General features: G+C 47.0%; 1 protein-coding gene across 2 annotated transcripts in view; it reads left to right on the top strand.

The window, feature by feature from the left end:
- The first annotated feature begins 1,500 nt into the window (after window positions 1–1,500).
- The window catches only part of adcy7 (adenylate cyclase 7), a 68,308-nt gene continuing 57,444 nt past the window's right edge, over window positions 1,501–12,364 (top strand). For both annotated transcript variants that reach the window (XM_079997475.1, XM_079997476.1), the window contains exon 1: window positions 1,501–1,619. The gene's annotated coding sequence lies outside the window, so the exon portion shown is untranslated. The remainder of the gene's footprint in view (window positions 1,620–12,364) is intronic.

Below are 12,364 nucleotides of genomic sequence, written 5' to 3' on the forward strand. Positions count from 1 at the left end.
AACAAACAAACCTGTCAACAATCAGACTGTGGGAGGTAATCTGTTTCCCCTGGTTAATTGACCTAAATACAAAATCATTTTATTTGTTAAATGTATTTATTTTTTTATTATACGAATACACTATGGATAAGATATGTATTAACATTGGAGCCCGTTTCTTGGAATCCTATTATTTAGGACGGATAAAGATGTTGGCGAGTACAATATGTCCGGTATAGTAAATCGTCACCGTTAATGTAATTTCATTGCCTTTTCTTTCAGTGATAGTTGAGTGACCAAGTTACTTTTGAGATCTTGAGAGACCATTCTGCAAGTCATAAAGTGAAATGTTGTGTTACATGGCCGGTTTATTTTTCTTTAAAGGGAGATCTATTTTTATTTTTTTGCTTTGTTTTGTTTTATTTTTATTTTATTTTTTTATTTTTTTTGCTTGTGTTTTTTTTATTTATTTTTTTTTGTTTTGTTTTGTTTTTTGTTTTTTTTGGGGGGGAATAAACTTTTTTTTGACACGAACCAGCAACTCCCCCCCACCCCCACCTGTCTTGCAACGCCGCGGCTGACCTGTAGTCGGAGCCGTCGCTCCAGTCTCGGGATCTGCGGGAGCCCTGGCGCCCGCTCCGCGGCGTCCGGGCGTCCTCGCCCGCGCCTCACAACCGGAACCCGCTCCGACGTCCGTTCGCGTGAGGGACTCCTGTAGAAAGCACACCGCAACCACTTGTTTCACCGAGTCGACACGAAGATAACCAGCAATAACTACCACCACCACCACCTCCTCCTCCTCCTCCACCCGTCGTCAGATATTTGCCATAACACCAGTCTGCATCCACCTCCAGATCCCATCGGTCGTGGGTTTTTTTTGGGGGGGGGGGGGGGGGGGGGGGTGTCTGACAGCTTGTCTGGGGAAGAGGGGCTTTCGTTTGTTGGGGGATCATGAAACCACGGTTTCCTTGGTCAGATTTATTTTTTCCTTTTCTTTTATTATTATTATTATTATTATTTTTTTTTTTTTTTCTTTCTTGTCCGCACGGTGCCATCGGAATGTTCGGTGATCATCTCTCCTCCTCAAATCAAACTGCTCATCACACCCGAAAAAAAAAATAAAAATAAATCACTTTTATTCTCTGCAGCTATTTCAGTACATCATGCAATAAAAACCCAGTACAACGGAAGCGTCTCCGCCACTCATTCACCCACATGAGGTGCGTGTGCGGCGTGTGCCTTTGTGTCCGTGTTTTATGTTGCTTAGATGTGTGGGTGCTTTTGTGTGTGCGTGTTTTATGTTACTTAAATGTGTATGTGTTTTATGTTGCTTAAATGCGTGTGTGTTTTTTGTAACTCAAGTGTGTGTGTGTGTGTGTGTGTGTGTGTGTAACTGTGTGAGTGTTTTTCGTGCGTGTGTTTGTGTGATTTTGTGGGTGCGCGTGCGTGCGTGCGTCCTCGGTGCTCTTTCCGCGTTCGGAGGCAGAGCAGCTCGGCGTCCCCAGCGGACGGTCGGACGGTCGGGACCATCTCTCCAGTGTGTGTGTGGTTTTTTTTGTTGTCTTTTTTTTAAATTTAGTATTGACAGGAAATAAATGAATGAAGAGTGAATGAGTGGAGCCCGAAGGCGACGGATCGAGGTAAGAAAGAGTTTCTTATTGGATTCAAACTACACTGTGTGGAACGTGGTGGAGTGGAGCGACTCACTTGGTTTCACTCTGCTTCATGTGATGATGGATCCCCGTCTAAACTAGAGCATTTCATCCGTCTAAACTAGAGCATTTCATTCGTCTTAACTAGAGCATATCATCTGTCTGGACCACAGTATCTCGTCTGTCTGAACTATAGCATCTCGTTTGTATGAACTACAGCATTTCGTCCGTCTGATCTAGAGCATCTCGTCTGTCTGAACTAGAGTATTTCATCTGCCTGAACTAGAGCATCTCGTCTGTCGGTACTATCGCATCTCGTCTGTCTGAACTAGAGCATTTCATCTGTCTGATCTAGAGCATCTTGTCTATGAACTAGAGCATTTCGTCCGTCTGATCCAGAGTATCTCGTCTGTCTGATCGAGAGCATCTCGTCCATCTGAACTAGAGCATCTCGTCCGTCTGAACTAGAGCATCTCGTCCGTCTGAACTAGAGCATCTCGTCCGTCTGAACTAGAGCATCTCGTCTGTCTGAACTAGAGTATTTCATCTGCCTGAACTAGAGCATCTCGTCTGTCTGAACTATAGCATCTTGTCCATCTGAATGAGAGTATTTCATCTGCCTGAACTAGAGCATCTCGTCTGTCGGTACTATAGCATTTCATCTGTCTGATCTAGAGCATCTTGTCTATGAACTAGAGTATTTTGTCTGTCTGATCCAGAGTATCTCGTCTGTCTGAATGAGAGTATCTCATCTGTCTGAATGAGAATTTCATCCGCCTGAAATAGAGCATCTCGTCCGTCTGAACTATAACATCTCGTCCATCTGAATGAGAGTATCTTGTCTGTCTGATCTAGACTATCTCGTCTGTCTGAATTAGAGTATTTCATCTGCCTGAACTAGAGCATCTCGTCCATCTGAATGAGAGTATTTCATCTGCCTGAACTAGAGCATCTCGTCTGTCTGAACTAGAGCATCTCGTCTATCTGAATGAGATTATTTCATCTGCCTGAACTAGAGCATCTCGTCCGTCTGAACTAGAGCATCTCGTCCGTCTGAACTAGAGCAACTCGTCCGTCTGAACTAGAGCAACTCGTCCGTCTGAACTAGAACAACTCGTCCGTCCTAACTAGAGCATCTCGTCCGTCTGAACGAGAGTATCTCGTCTGTCTGAACTACAGTATTTCGTCCGTCTGGACTAGAGCATCTCGTCCGTCTGGACTAGAGCATCTCGTCCGTCTGGACTAGAGCTTCTCCTCTGTCTGGACTAGAGCACCTCATCTCAGACACCGCTGGAAGTCTCCTCCTCCTTTTCGACTGGACGCTCTCTTTCACAAGGGCGGCAGTTTGGCTTTAATTTCAACTTTGAATTAAACTTTATTTTTTAAACAAGATTACTCTTTTCTTCCAACCCGTGTGTGTGTGTGTGTGTGTGTGTGTGTGTGTGTGTGTGTGTGTGTGTGTGTGTGTGTGTGTGTGTGTGTGTGTGTGTGTGTGTGTGTGTGTGTGTCCTCCCAGTTATTGGTCAGGTCAAAGTTCCATCCGAGATCAGCGTTTTGGAATAATCAATACATTTAAATCCATCATTTGAAATATCGAGGTGGTGTCTGGTGGGTTTTAGACCTCAGGGGTTTTTATTATTTTCCTGGGGGGGTTTACCAGCACTGACCTTGTACCTGTTTTTCGGGTGGTGGTGGTGGTGGTGGTGGTGGTGGTGGTGGCACCTTCTCCCCGAGGACCTTTCACTTCAGGTCTCTTTTATCTTTCATCTAAAAGCAAGTATCTCGTCCGTCTGAAATACAGTTTTACACCTGCCTGGACGAGAGCATCTTGTCTGTCTAGCTTCATCTAAAAGCAAATTCAAACATATGTTGTATGCTGTATACTATATACTGTATACTGTATACTATATACTGTATGCTGTATACTGTATGCTGTATGCTGTATACTATATACTGTATACTGTATACTGTATGCTGTATACTGTATGCTGTATACTATATACTGTATACTGTATACTATATACTGTATGCTGTATACTGTATGCTGTATACTATATACTGTATGCTGTATACTATATACTGTATACTATATACTGTATACTGTATGCTATATACTGTATGCTGTATACTATATACTGTATACTATATACTGTATACTGTAGGCTATATACTGTATGCTATATACTGTATGCTGTATACTATATACTGTATACTGTATACTATATACTGTATGCTGTATACTGTATGCTGTATGCTGTATACTATATACTGTATACTGTATACTATATACTGTATGCTGTATACTATATACTGTATACTGTATACTATATACTGTATGCTGTATGCTGTATACTATATGCTGTATGCTGTATACTGTATGCTGTATACTATATGCTGTATACTGTATGCTGTATACTGTATGCTGTATGCTGTATACTGTATGCTGTATGCTGTATGCTGTATACTGTATGCTGTATACTGTATACTGTATGCTGTATACTATATACTGTATGCTGTATACTGTATGCTGTATACTATATACTGTATGCTGTATACTATATACTGTATGCTGTATACTGTATGCTGTATGCTGTATACTGTATGCTGTATGCTGTATACTGTATGTTGTATACTGTATGCTGTATACTGTATGTTGTATACTGTATGCTGTATGCTGTATACTGTATGCTGTATACTGTATGCTGTATACTGTATACTGTATGCTGTATACTGTATGTTGTATACTGTATGCTGTATACTGTATGTTGTATGCTGTATGTTGTATACTGTATGTTGTATGCTGTATGCTGTATACTGTATGTTGTATACTGTATGTTGTATACTGTATGCTGTATACTGTATGTTGTATACTGTATACTGTATGTTGTATACTGTATGCTGTATACTGTATGTTGTATACTGTATACTGTATGCTGTATACTGTATGTTGTATACTGTGGGACGATCGGGTGCTTTGCTTTGGTGTTTGCTTTCTGAGGATTCCATCGCCCCCTCCTTTCAAATATTCCCTTTCAGCATCAGGTCAATCTTGATCTTTTTTTTTTTTTTTCTGTTTGTTTGTTTGTTTTGAGCGGCTGAGGCGCCCCGGACGTGGCGGCGGCGGCGGCGGCAGATGACGATGCGCCGGCGTCCGCTGGCGCAAACAGGCATCTCGCCGTCGCTCCACGAAAGGGAGCCCACGTGCGGCTCGGACGTGAAATGTGTTTGCTCAGGTATAATGGCTCCTTCTGTTTGCCCTGTGACCTAATCTCGCTTATTGAGATTCCAAAATAAAGGAGGGAGGATGGAGGAGGAGGGGAGGGGGCGCAAACAATGGGTTGGGATGTTAAGCGTGGTTCAGTCCAGTGTTTTCCGTGCTCAGTTGAGTGACTGAGGACAGCAGCGGGTTGTGTGTGGGTGTATTATTTGGGGTGACTGCATCACTGATCCCTTGGCCATTTTTGTCTCAGTTAAAAGAGGCGACTTTGCGGGATTCCAGGCAACAGGGCGGTTGTCGGGTCTTTTGTTTTCGTGCGGCCGGCACCGGGGCTCAAATGTGCTCTCGCTCTTAACCTACAAACAAACAAACAAACAAACAAAACCAACCAAAGAGGGGAGGGAAAGATATGAAGTTGTATTTATTTATAACGATGTTTAACCAAACAGGGCTTACTGCACAGTGACTCACGGGGCTGTGTGTGTGTGTCTGTGTCTGTGTGTGTGTGTGTGTCTGTGGTCACGGGTCAGTAGTTCAGTGCGGCCCTGTTGTGATCTCGCACGGAGAGCATTGTAATGTAAATACTCGCACATACGTCGGCATTTGCCGTCGCCGTGCACTCGCCTATTGTGGCCCCTCGCGACGTCTGGCTCCCCAAAACGAATGGGGGCCCTCTCACTTTTGTGCCCGCACTTTGAATGATTTTACAGTTAATTGCATCCGGACAAGCGCTTTCTGTTGTAACGAGCTTGACGCACGCGTGCGCACACACACACACACACTGAAAACACACCAAACGCGCGCACACACACACCCACCCATCCGTCCTGTGACTGAAGCCATGCCAAGGCCGTTCATTATCATCATCTCTGTTTTGTTTCAAGTCGCTTTAAAAAGCAAGAGTCGGATTTGTCTTCTTTTTTTTTTTTTTTTTCTCGGCTCCACGTTGTGTAACGCGCCCCGTGCTGTAACCTCTGGGCTTCCTTTAGCCAGTTGGGTCAGAACCCGAAAATATATCACAACAATATATCGCAACGCGAGTTCGATCTCAAGCAAACGGCGCCTGCACGAGGTCCGTGGGAGCAGAGTGGTATCGGGGCGAGTCCTTCATTTGCACAAGAAATACCTCGTCTCTGCACCTATGGGAACTCCATTATGTACTCACCAGGTCGACGTCGTTCAGGAAGATTGGATATCTGTGTTATGCAACGACTTGGACAGCTGCTGAGGGCTGTTTCTCCTTTTTTTTTTTTTTTCTCTCTTGGAACGGAAGGTATCCTGAACTGGAGTGGACACTTCCACTGTAACCGCGGTGCACGTCACGTTGCTCGCCGTTCACAACATCTGTTCAAATAACGAAACATCATGATGTTGACACTGCCCAGCCCCTGACGCCGACACGTCCGGGATCTCCCTCGGCAAACGCCCCGCGCTGCATTCAAAGCCGCGTTTAGTGAAGCGCTGTTGTTTTTAGTTTATTTTTTTTTTTGCACTTGTGGTCAGTCGGTTAGGCGGTGTCTTCCGCTTTCCAAACTATTTTTTTTTTCTTTTACGTTGGCATCTTGGCTCCGCGCTTGACTCTGGGTCTCCCTCCCTGATTTCCATAAGATTTGTTTTCAATCTCTCGCGTTCCTCCCGCAAGCCACTTTTTTAAATTTTTATTTATTTATTTATTTTTTTATACCGGAACAGGAAGATTTGATCAACGTCGTTCGGGGTGAAGTGGCGCAAGGCTGATATTCCCGGAACTCGGCTTCGAGGAGTCGGTGGCTCCGGGTTCACGTCTGATTTAAAGGAAAACTTAAAGGTATTTTGTCACCAAGGTCCTGTTTCCGGATCGCTGGGCGTCAACCTGAGTCGGAGTCGTTTAAATTGATCTCGTATCGGGGTGATCGTCGACCGGTGGGCTCCGAGTCTAGGCCGACTCCGCGGCGGCTTTTAAGCACGATGGAAGACGTGCAGAAATGTTTTCACGTGACCTGATATCCGTTTTAGGAGGAGTGGCAAAGCGGGGGATGTGCTCCCGGCTGAACGCTGTCTCAACGCTGCGACCCGATTGGCTCACAGCGGGAAGTTAATCGGAAGCGGGACGACTTAACGCGGCTTTTCCCCGGAAAGCACGCCCCCCCCGGGGGTGCACTCACCACGGAATTCCCCCAAAACGCAACCGCCGTGAGGCGGGAGAACGTTGCCGCGACGACAACGGGTCACGACAGGACGGCGGCTTGTGGGGCCGGTCCGGGGGCGGTGGGGGGGGGGGGCTGTACGGAGAGGCCTGTACGGAGAGGCTGCGTCCGTTCATAGGCCAGCGGCGGGTTTAGACCTCGACACACACACACACACACACACATCCCATCACTCTGCGCCCCGTCACTTCACGTGGGACCGCAGCGGCGGGAACGCACGGCGGCGACGGCACGTTGTTTGACGTGAAGCGACCGGACCGGTCGGATGTGCGGAGCCTCGTGCGATCGACCGACGGACGGCAGAGCCAGACTATTGGATTTCTACGGAGGCGTTGAGGGCGGTCGGGGGGCACCTGGCTTTTATTTGATTCAGTTTTCGAGTCGCTTGTCAGAGCAGTTCCCCCGTCATTAACAACACTCTCCACTAATCTTATCACAAACGATTGTATGTAAATCCTCTGGGTGCAGGGGCGGCTTGGAGCGGCACCTGGAAGTCTCTCTATCTCCATCGGGCGGCGCCGAGACCCGTAGCGGTGACTCGCGATAGATTTTTTTTTTAAATTTTTTTTTCCTCCAGCGGGTGCAAAGGGCCGCTCGGACGTAGTGTGGAGTGCGGAAGGTTTTGGGAAGGGTGTGGTCGGATCCCTTTACCCTCCTGCCTGTTGGTGTAGCCACATCAGATCGCGGCGCAGGGTGGAGGGGTCGCCTTCTCGAGTGGAGACTTCCTCTGGATCTCAACCCCAGGATGCACCTCCCGCACGGGGAATGGGGAAATACCGGGAGCCCCCCCCAACACCCCCACCCTCCTGCAGAACATAAGGGCCTGTATCCAGGAGGGTTATCTGGCTGGGCTTTGAGGATAAGAGGTCCCTGTGTTTGATGTCGTCAGCGCTGCCCAATCCCCGAGGTCACGTCCCGGAGGTCTGGGTCCAGGAAGGTTTTCGCTGAGTGGCCGCTTTTCATTCTCCTTCAGCCGTGGCTGCACACGTTCATACGTTCATCTCCCCACCGGCACATCATATTTTTATTGTTTGTTTTTTTTCCCTCTTCATATTATTATTATTTCTTTTTAAGATATTGGCTTTTTTTAAATGTATTTATTAAAGTCGCATATGCACTTCGAATATTTCAGACCTTAAAAAAAAAAAAAAAAAAGCTCCAAATTTCAAACGGCCCACTTGCACCTTTTTTTAAAATTTAAAGCATCTGGAATACGGGAGCGATAGGAGCGTCCTGTATTTGATACTGAAGAATGGGAAGTTGCGTGTGAAACGTTGTCTCGTAGTCTGTTGAGTGTGCCTCTGATGGAGGCTCTCAAGCGGTTCTCTGTGTTGCTGTTGTATTTTTTTCTGGGGTTTTTTCGGACCCGGCCGCTTGGCTGGGAGCTGCTCCGCTGAGACGCAGAGTGCTCCGCTCCGTCGTTAGAGAAATGGATCTTCAACTTGTTGTCGGTTTAATTGTTCCATTTCCTGGGTGGCTTCGCTGCCCACGGCCCCTCACGGAAACCACTCCATTTAAAATCCACCTTCACAGCTTCCAGTGCAGACAATGAGCCATTAGCTGCTCTGGATTGTGTCTACAGTACATAAGCTTTTTAGTTTTCAATCAATGGCTGTGTAACGCAAACAGCATTTCGAGACATTCTTGGGCTCCATTTTTCAACATTTGGGAATCAGTGAGCTTTTGTTTTAACTTGATTTTTTTTTTTGGTTTTAATGCGATATTGAAAGTAAAAGAGGTTTGAGGCGCCCTGTATTCCAGAGCATTAGACAACAATACATTTGACAAATTCATGATGGAGATGGCGTTTAATTAAATTTTTTTCTTTATTTTTTTGTGTGTGTGAAAGTGTTTTAACAGAGTTAAACAAATCCAAGGTCATGTTGTTGTTGTGGTTGTTGATGGTGACGTCTTTGTTCCCGTCAGGTAGTGGGCATCACACTGAAGCGTTCGGCGCGGTGCTTTGAGAGTGAAATAACAGCTCATTTGAAGCGTGTGTGTGTGTGTGTGTGTGTGTGTGTGTGTGTGTGTGGGTGTGGGTGTGGGTGTGTGTGTGAATAAAAAGCGTGTTGTTCCATCTCGAATTTATCGAAACCTGAAGTACAACCAGACGCGGAAAGTAATTGCGGGCGCGGCGGAAGGTCCCGGGTTCAATTCCCCGCCTGGGGCGCCGTTGGCAGCGTGCTCCGGTGGGTTATCACCGGATCAGGGGCCTTTCTGTGTGGTGCATGTTCACACCGTGCTCACGTGAGGTTTCTTTCTTGAAACATCGCTAAGGATCCCCACCAAAAACATGCACAAAAGGTCGTCCTCTGACCAGAAATGGACATTTGGAGTTGGTCCCCGGGCGTGTCACTGTACGCTGCACACAGCTCCTGGCTGCCCCCTGGGGTTTCACCGTGTGTGTGTGTGTGTGTGTGTCTGTGTGTGCGTGCATGCGTGATGACGGGGCTGAGCTACCATCGCTGCGCTCGAAATCCAAGCTGAAACCGTTGCCGTCCACACGTCCAGGATTCCGTTTGTTTGTCATCTCCGGAGGTGGAGTGGTTGGCGGTTCGATCCCCGGCTCCCCCTGCCTAATTTGCCGGGGTGTGGCTCCCGACGAGCTGCGCGTCTCCTTGCGCGGCCGCGGCCGGAATGTGAGGGCTCGTAACATGTTCAGCCCTTTGAGTGTCCTGACGGTCGAGAGACGACCTGAAGCAGGTTTGTATAATTCAGAGTCAACCTTTCGTTTAGGGAAGCCATCACCCGTTCCATCTGCACCGTGCCGTCTTTGTCGATCCGGTCGAATTTGGTGAAGCCTGAAAAGTGGATCCGTTCAGGTATACGTTCCACGTTCAGTGTTGACAGGTAGATCTTCACAAGGTGGATGTACAGTATATTTATTGCACTGCCGCTGCGATGCAGGTGTTTGAGTGTGCTGGTGCTCAGCCTCAGAGTGAATCAAAGGTCAAGAACTGAAAAAACAGCCTTTCCGGCTGCCTGCTGGCTTTCGACTGTTTTATCCTCGTGCTGCCACATCCTCCGAGCGTTGGTTTGACGGTGGGCGGACGCAGATGTGTGGGTGTCTTTTGCTCTTGTCATTTTTTTTTTTTTTTTTTTTTTTTAATAATTCCTCCTCTATCCATTGTGGGCATTCTTCATGCTTGTGGCAGCTCAAGGGCTTTATGTAATGCTGATGAGAGCATCCCATCATAGAGGATGGACTCACTTTAGAGAAACTGAATCAACTTGTTCGGCAGAGACGGTGCTGCTGCTGCAGTGAGACAGAGACGGGTTTTGGAGCAAATGATCAGGATTTGACCATTTTTGGTGAGTATTGATATCTGAGAACAGAGTAACTTTATCCAAGGGGAACAGTCGTAGTGTTTGTATTTTTTTATTTGAGGTTTGCTGTAAAATCCGTCGTGTGTGTGTGTGTGTGTGTGTGTGTGTGTGTGTGTGTGTGTGTGTGTGTGTGTGTGTGTGTGTGTGTGTGTGTGTGTGTGTGTGTGTGTGTGTGTGTGTGTGTGTGTGTGTGTGTGTGTGTGTGTGTGGTTTGCCGTTGGCTTATCGCGGGCTGCTCCAACAGAGCGCTCATTGTGCCACGCTGGTTAATGACTGATTTGCTGTGATTGGCTCCTCGTCGGCGGATTGGAGCTGCCCGGCCATCCGCCGGCTGGATGGGAGGGGGAGCCGCTCGGTTCGAGGGAGGAGACACGTGCGGATCGAAGCTGAGGGTCACACAGTCGGGGAGGGGGAAAAAAAACAAAACATATTTGACGACTACAACATGGTAAAAAAATCGATATGTGCTTCCGTTTACCCGTTTACTCAGGTGACGGTGCTCGAGTGTCGTTCAATCTTCAATCCAGAAGATGATATGATAAGAAAATGGGTTACGGTGCGGTCACACCGCCGGTGACGGGGCGCTGCGATGCGTTTTCAAACGGAGCGGCGACAGGCAAGGAGCTCACGGCTTCACATCGACAGGGAAAGTTGAGCAGGTTTCATCTTTATGCTCATGAGCGGCGCCGAGCAACAGCCAATAGGAGGGAAGATCTGCTCTGAATGGCGCTCGTCCTTGTAAAAATGGACGCTTGGACGACTGCGTATTGTTCATGATTAGGCAATTCCACATTTATTTTTTTTTTACGTCCCTTAAACTATGGCTAGAATAAAGAACACTTCATTTGTTGTTTCCCCAAGAAGGACAATTCTTTATTTTAAGGGATGAACGGCAAGATTATATACGTAATCTTTTTGCGAAGTAAACCGTAATACACCATTTAATTAAAAAAAAAAAAAATATATATATATATATATATATAAATTTATTTATTTTTGTTTTGTTTTTTTAAGTAGACGTGATACCATCCATCTATATAACGTGTATTAAATATGGAAAGGGAGGGAGGTTTGAAATGGGCGCGCCCACAACAGCCAGTCCATTCTGAGCGGACAACGTCCACAGACACCAGGGGCACGGAAGCCCCGTCACCAGTGCTGTGACCCCTAGCATCAGAAATTGCATTACTTTTGGTTGGTGGGGCTTGTTGGCGGTGAGTGTGTGCAACGTCAACATGTTGGATTTGCTTTTACACACACGTGCATACACACACACACACACACACACACACAAACACACACACACACACACACACACAGACATCCACTCCGTTATGCATGGGGAAACCAACCTCTAGAAGCCACTTTTTGAATTGCACAAACCAAGCCTCTGTATCAGTTCTGAGGGAGGAGGCCTTGATGTTTAAAACGTTGTTATTCCATGAGATTAAGTAGTTTGAACCTCTCTCAAAGAACCAAGACACACAAGGCGTTAATGCCGAGTGACGAACACCTCCTTCACCGTACAGAGGGAAAACCTTTCTGCTTTGTTTGTGTGCATTTGCCACGAACAATGGGGCCCTTGACCCGCCTCACGGAGACACCGCGATCGTCAAACTTGTGCAGATGATGGATGATCTGCGGTCATACTCTTTGTCCGGAGGCGGTTTGAAGTGAAGGGCTGCTTTTCCCTGCACCAGCCATCAGCTGCGGAGCGCTGCGCTGCGGCGGCCGCTTCCCTTTTTATGGAGCCGTCCTTGCAGCGTCGTCAGGGAAATGAGTCACGGTTGCCAAGGAAATGAGACGGTGTGCGGTTGACTGGGTGTCACGGGGTAAGGTTAACCTTGAAGCAAGAGTGCTCTCATGACAGCAGAATCTCTCATGCCGCGCTGATGTTAACGTTTGCACAAATGTATTCACATTCAAAAAGGAGAGAGAGAGGGAGAGAGGGAGAGAGAGGGAGAGAGGGGGAGAGAGAGATTACAGATTCAGTGGTAAAATGA

This window comes from Zeus faber, assembly GCF_960531495.2.
Source record: "Zeus faber genome assembly, chromosome: 3".
Taxonomy (NCBI): domain Eukaryota; kingdom Metazoa; phylum Chordata; class Actinopteri; order Zeiformes; family Zeidae; genus Zeus; species Zeus faber.